The 7,500-nt window shown below is 40.2% G+C and overlaps 1 protein-coding gene across 2 annotated transcripts in view; it reads left to right on the top strand.

Moving 5' to 3' along the window:
- The window catches only part of Shld2 (shieldin complex subunit 2), a 72,950-nt gene that overhangs the window by 27,081 nt on the left and 38,369 nt on the right, over positions 1 to 7,500 (top strand). The window lies entirely within an intron of this gene.

Genomic DNA, 7,500 nt, shown 5'->3' with positions numbered 1-7,500 from the left:
ACACACACACACTAGCAATGAAAAATTTGTAAGTTAATTAAAATTTAAAGTGTCATTGAAATACCAAATATTGGGGCTCGAGAGATGGCTCAGCGGTTAAGAGCACTGACTGCTCTTCCACAGGTCCTAAGTTCAATTCTCAGCAACCACATGGTGGCTCACAACCATCTGTAATGGGATCCAATGCTCTCTTCTGGTGTGTCTGAAGACAGCGACAGTGTACTCACATACATTAAGTAAATAAATATATTTAAAAAAAAAAGAAATACCAAATATCTATAAATAAGTCTAAATGTATTCCTCAACACTACAAAGTATAAAGCTTTGTCAGTTAAGTTTTAAAAAATAACGAATAAAGGGTAGGCTAGTGCAGGATTAGAAGTCAGCATTGTTCACATGAACTCTCTAGTGTTTTGTAGAAGTAGGGAGAGTTTCATTAAGACCTCTCAGTAGGCTTTTTTTTTTTTTGAAGAAATAGACAAGCTAATTTTATAAATTTTTTGAAATGTAAAGGACTAACAAGAACTAAAATCATTTAAAGGACAGCATTTGGAGAACTTTGCTTTCCTGATACCAGTATTTTCTTTATGCCATAGTAAATAAGATTGTGTGGTCTTGGCCAAAGAATAGACATAGATCACAAACAGAGAGTTTAGAATAAACTTGCACATGTCATTCCCATCCCATGGCCAGTTCTGTCCAGTGGGAGAAAGAAAACTTCATATGGATATGGGTATGAGGAACAATGAGCTCACACTTCTGCTCACTCCATACACAGAAACTACTGTAATAAAATGCAAAAGCCAAAGCCATAAAATCTCTTTATTGCATCTTGCTACATATAACAAGTTCCCCAAGATATAGTGGATTGAAGACTTATTTGTTACTTCATAGTTACTAGGTGCAGAACTCAGGAGGAGCTTTGCTAGAGCCAAAATGTTAGGAAAGTGTAGTCATCTGAAGGCTGGACTTGGGGTGGAGAGTTGTGATCCGTGTCCCATGGCTGTTGGCCAGCAGCCTTGGTTCATACAAGCTGTTCTTTACCACTTGAACCTGTTGGTAGGTCTACCTGGAAGACAGCGAGGAACAGAAAGGCCTTTAAAAATTTTAAGGCTTAAACTCTTAGGCTCAGTGTATCTCTGGAGCATGGGATAAGAGGCTGGCTACCACACTTGCCTAGCACTGATGCAGGTGCCAGGGATCTCAGGCACTCCATCTACTGACAGTCTCCACACCTCCTCTCTGATTTCTTTTTGTTTTTGTTATTTGAGACAAGGTTTCTCTGTGTAGCTCTGGCTGTCCTGGAACTCACTCTGTAGACTAGGATGGCCTCAATCTCAGAAATCCACCTGCCTCTGCCTCCTGAGTGCTGGGACTAAAGGCCTAAGATTGAAGGCGTTCGCGGCCACTGCCCGGCCCCGGTCTGATTTGTAACTGATGATTACTTTTATTTTCCCATCCCAGCTTTTAGTTTATTTGTCCTCTCAGAAATCCTCATGTCCCAGCAGACCAGGTCACTGCAGAACTCGTTACAGCAGATCACTCCTTTTGCTGTATCCTGCCTCCACCACTTTTTGCCAGTACCAACACTGGCCTTGGCGGTCTCCTGGAACTCTGCTCTGGTCTTATCTTCCTTTCACTGTTTTCTGGAGGTCTTTTTCTTCTCATAAAGGCCATGTTGTCTTGCAAGGCAATGTTTAGGCTCATTCTTCTTGACACAATCTAAAGAATCATAGATCATGCCAATGCCAGTTGTCTCGCCCCCACCAAAGTAAGTTCTGAATTCAGATACAGAGATGATATAGCGTGTGGTTTTGTACATTTTGGCCAACTTCCCAATTTTTTTGTCTTTGGTACAGTTGCCTTCCCAGGGTGAAGGACATCAGTGAACCACCTGTTTCCCCTGAAGCTAAAGGTTAGGAACTTGTTAGTCTGTTACTGTGTCATTCATGATGGTGGCAGGCCCCAGGCTACCAAGGAGGAGATATTAAAAAAAAAAAAAAAAAAAGGATGATTCCTTCAGCGATGAAGTTTCTTTTGTCTACATCCCAGAGGTTCTGTTAGGTTGTCTCATTTTCAGTTAATTCTAGCATTTAATTTTTTCTCTGATTTCTTTTCTTTTTTTGGGGGGGGTGGTGGGTGTTGAGACACGGTTTCTCTGTGTAGCCCTGGCTGTCCTGGAACTCACTCTGTAGACCAGGCTAGCCTCGAACTCAGAAATCCGACTGCCTCTGCCTTCCAAGTGCTGGGATTAAAGGTGTGCGCCACCCCTGCCTGGCTTCTCCGATTTCTTTAATGATCTACTATTTAATTTATTTATTTGGTTTTATTATGTTTTATTATTTGGCCAGTTTGGAAGTCACAAAGATCTACTTGCCTCTAGTGCTGGGACTAAAAGCATGCATCACCACACCCAACTTGTACTGTTCTTTGAAAAGTGTACTATTCAGTCTTCAAGTATTTATGTGTTTTCTGAGGTTTGTTTTGCTGTTGATCTCTAATTTTATTTTATCATGATCTAAAAGAATGGAGGGAACTATTTCAGTTGTTCTGTATTTGTTAGAGGTTGCTTTGTAGCCCACAGTGTGGTCAGTTCTTGCGATGGTTCCATGCCACTGAGAAGAGTATGTATTCCCTGTCAGCTGAGTGGAATGCTCTGTAGCTCTGCTAAATCTAGTTACCCATGGCGTGATTCAGCTCTGCTATTGCTGTGCTGATTTTATCTTGGAAGATGTATCTAGCTGTGGCTAGATCGTCTTTTCAGTGTTTTTGAAATCAGGGCCTCCAATATTTGATGTATAAGTATTTATAATAATTATGCCCTCCTAGTGATTGTTTCCCTTTATTAATATGTCGTGACACCCTTTATCTCTTTTGACTAGTTATGGATTGAAGTCTTTCATAGATCTGACATTTCCTATACCAACTTGTATTTTCTTGGTAGTGTGATTTCTAACTGTTGACTCTTGGTTTTAATGTCTCTCACAGTCAAGTGAGTTTCTTAGAGACAACAAATTTCTGGATCTTGTTTTCTAATCCAATTGCTTTAGTTTGCCTTTTAATTGGTGCCTTAAGGCTTTTTATATTGGAGGTTATAAATGAGAAGGTTTGCTGTTACTTAAGATTCTATTTACTGTTCTGGTTGGCTAGTTTCTCGGCAGCTCTTTTCCTCTTCTCCTGGTAGCCAGATGTTCGCTCTGTCGGTCATGATTGACTCGTTGCCAGTTTCCTGTGATTTGTGTTCATCTGTTGTTTTCATGAAATACACTATTTCTTACGTTACTATATATGGTATTCATTTAAGAAGTTTCTAGAGCCATGTGAGGTGGATAATCCTAGAACTGGAGAAGCAGAGGCAGGTGGATCTCTGAGAGTTTAAGACCAGCCTGGTCTACAGAGTGAATTTCAATTCCAGGCCAGCCAGAGCTACATAGTTGAAAAAAATTACTTTTGCAGTTCTGGTAAATTTTCATGAATTGACTTAACTTGTGCTTGTATTAGAATGTCTGTATGTAATCCATAAACCCTTTTCTAGTTATGGCCATCTTGGTTGACAATTACATTCCGTGCTTTTCTGGCTTTTAGAGTTGCTGCTGACAGAGCAAGATCTTCTGATATTGTCTCTGTGTTAGTTGATTTTGGCCTTTGTGACCTGTAGCATTGTTTCTTTGTTTTGTATTTTTTATATCTGAGCTCTGTTGTATCTTGGAGAGTCTTTTTTAGTCAGGTCTGTTTGGGGTTGTAATTGTTTCCTATATTTGATTGTTTCTTCTCTAGGTGTGGAATATTCTCTGCTGTAACTATATTGATACGCCATTTGATTTGTGCCTCAGCTCCTTCTATCCCATGAATTCCTAGGGCTCGTCTTCCTAATCTTGGAAGTTTTGGTCTTACTTTTCCTATTCATATGTCTGTGTGTTACTGTCTTGTGCATTGTCTCCATTTCTGAGGTCCGGTTTTCTACTTGGTCTCATGTATTGACAGTACCGTCTGCTATGCTTGTCATCTGACCCGCTGATTCGTTCATCACTTTTCAGTTTCTGTTTGGTTCTTTGTCAGCATCTCAGCATCCTTGCTAAACTTCTTCTCCATGCTTTAAATTTTTCTTCCAAGTTAGAGGTTCTTTTATTCACTTTAGCAACTTTCTAGTTTATGACTTCAGTTGATTATATGTTCTTGTTCAGGTCTCAAATTACATTTTTATCTGTTTATTTGAGTCCTGATTGGCTTCCTATAAAAATAGGAGTTTGAAATATTTTTCTTATAGTTCAACTATTCTCATCTTTAGAGTTTAGAACTTGTTAGTCTGTGTTGGTGTCTTAGTAGACTGTTTTCTGTCTTTCTCTATCTCCCTCCTCCCCCCTTTTAAAAGTTCCTTTGCTGTAGTTAATGTATCTGCCAGAGTGCATGTGTTCTATAATTTGTAGTTTTCCCTCCTAATTCTGCTTATTTTATTTTATGTGTGCCTTGCTGGTGAGTTATCTTCATTTGGATTTATGCTTAGGGAAAGTGGACTATAGTAACAACATTTTGCAGAAGTCCCAGTGTGGGCTGCAGGAGAAGCTACTGTGAGCCTTGCTTATGCTTGGAGGCAGAGTCTAAGATCCTGGATGGAGAAAATACAGTTTATTTATTTATTTAGTTTTGGGGATCCCCCTGCTCCCTGCTCCAGACTGTAATATTTAAGCGGTGAAATGAAGATGTAAGGACTGAGAGAGTAAGAAGGAGAAGGAGACTATAGAGGTTACAAGAATGAAACATACTAGAGAAATTAATAGGTATTAAATTGTAGAAAAGAAGAATTAAACAACTTCTGCATGACAGAAGAATCAGTCAACAGAGTGAGGAGACATTCCTCAGAATGTCTTTACTAGTTAGCTATACTTCAGGCATGGACTTAATATCTAGAATATATAAAATTTACAAAATTTCAACCCCCAAACCTCAAATCTGCCAGTTCCTGGGCCAATGAATTTACAGTCAGTTCTCAAAAGAATAAATACAAATGGCCACTGATACTTTACGAAGTGCTCACCATCCTTAGCCAGCAGGGAAATAAAAACTGTTTTGGAATTCATTTCACCCTAGTCAGTGGCTGCCATCAAGAAAACAAATGGCAGCACATGCTTGGGAGGGTGTGGGGAAGAAGAACCTGATGCACTGTTGGTGGGAGTTGAAACCCTGTGGAGGCACTGTTAGAACTTCCACCCTGACCCAGGGATACACCGCACTCCTGGACATATGGAGATGTAGCTCAGCTAATGGAGTGATTGCCTAGCATGCATGAAGCCCTGGCTTCAATGCTGGTATTACATAAGCCCGGCATGGCATTTGCCTGTAATCCGAGCACTCTGTAGGTGGAGAAAGGAGGACCAGAAGGTTAGGCATCCTTTGCTACATAGCCAAGTTTAGGGCCAGCCTGGGATGTATGAATCACTGTCTCAGCAACAACAACAACAAAGTCTCATATTTTACCCGAGACACGTGTACTTCCATGTCTAGTGCTGCTTCCTCTCCTCTCCTCTCCTCTCCTCTCCTCTCCTCTCCTCTCCTCTCCTCTCCCCTCCCCTCCCCTCCCCTCCCCTCCCCTCCCCTCCCCTCCCCTCTCCTCTCCTTCTTTTCTTTTTTTCCAGTGCAAAGTTCTGGCATCGGCCTCAGTATCCCAGGATGCTTTTGCATGTATGTTGCTGGGAATTAAGCTGAAGGCCATCCTGAGCAATCCACCCCTGTGCTGTAGTCTAGCTTAGGTTAGATTTCTGCAGGAGATGGAGAGGCGATGAAAATGTGCTATATACACACACACTATAGAATTTTATTCACTGTAAACAAAAGTGAAAATATGAAATTTGTAGGGACGTGGGTAGCCCTGGAAAATCTGTTAAAGGAAGTGACTCAGCCTCAGACAAATGCCTCTATCTTCTCTCATATACAGATCCTGGTTTCTAGTAGTTATATGCTTGTATCGTGTGCAGGTGCAGGGAGTGCCAGAAAACTAGGGAGGGGCCTGTGGGAAGGAGAAAAAACGTTTAAAGGAGAGGAATGGTCAGGGTAACAGAACACACGGGACGTGAGGGTAGAAGGGAGACCACCAGGGCAGATGAGCCTGTGGGAGACGGGAGGGGGTATGTGTGGGTCAGAGTAAAGCACAAATGTCATAAAGAAATGGTTACTCGCCGGGCGTGGTGGCGCACACCTTTAATCCCAGCACTTGGGAGGCAGAGACAGGAGGATTTCTGAGTTCGAGGCCAGCCTGGTCTACAGGGTGAGTTCCAGGACCACCAGGGCTACCCAGAGAAATCCTGTCTCAAAAAACCAAAAAAAAAAAAAAAAAAAAAAGGAAGAAAGGCGTTGCTCTGTGTGCTAATTAAAACATGAACACAAGTTATGAATGACAATGTAAAACGGATTTGGTTTTCTGGTTCTTACTGTTATGAATTTGTCCTTTTTCGTATTTGTTAAGTGCATAAAACTATACTTGATGGTGGAAATATAAACTTCAGTGTGAAGCTCCACAGCTTCTATTCCAAGTGGTTCCTCTAAGTCTATAGAAGTTCATTGACCTGGATCGTCTTTGGGCCTGTATAATTTCTAAGTAAGATTTTTTTTATTTGTAGTGTTTTTTATAAATAATTAAAGTTGAAAATCAAAAAATAAGAATGAAACATTATTTTGTGTGACAAATTAAAAACATATGTTTAGGGTAGCATTAAGAATGTCTCAGAATATAATGAATTGGTATAAGATCAAAGCAGTAACAAGTTTTAATTTTATCATTGCTAGTGTGTAAAAATATGATAGGAACACAAAACGTGAAGGAAATACAACTTGTTGGGTATGTCAGCAAGTTGTGTGAGTGTGATTTTCTAGATTTAAGACCATAGAAGGCTCTCACAAGACTGTGAGGTAGGAAATATTCTCAATTAACAAAGAAACAATTCTCACTTGACAGATAAAGAAGCTTAACATTATTATGAATATAAGAAATATATAGAAGTATAATAATTAAATGAACCAACCCCATGTAGCTGTCACCTGGCTTTAGCACTTGCTAGTTTCAGCGTAGGAGTGGTTTGAACTTATATACCTCCTGTCTTATTCCAAAACGGATGCTTTCAGATATGGTCCCCTCTTACCTTTTTTTTTTTTTAATATTTATTTATTTCATTTATATGAGTACACTGTAGCTATCTTCAGACACAGCAGAAGAGGGCATTAGATACCATTACAGATGGTTGTGAGCCACCATGTGGTTGCTGGGATTTGAACTCAGAACCTCGGGGAGAGCAGTCAGTCAGCAGCCATCTCTCCAGCCCCCCTGTTACATTGTTGCCCATTGATGTTATTGAGTAATCCTATAATTGCTTGGAATTTGGGAGAGTAGACATGAAAACCTCCATAATGGCAATGATCCTTGTAATTGTGAGGTTTTCTGGTTATTTCTGGGGTAGAGAAAGTAGTTTCTTTTAATCACATGGATTTTGTTTTTTTTTTTTTTTTTTT

Source organism: Mus caroli, chromosome 14 (assembly GCF_900094665.2).
Source record: "Mus caroli chromosome 14, CAROLI_EIJ_v1.1, whole genome shotgun sequence".
Taxonomy (NCBI): Eukaryota; Metazoa; Chordata; class Mammalia; order Rodentia; family Muridae; genus Mus; species Mus caroli.
This window is presented reverse-complemented; position numbering and strand designations above follow the sequence as displayed.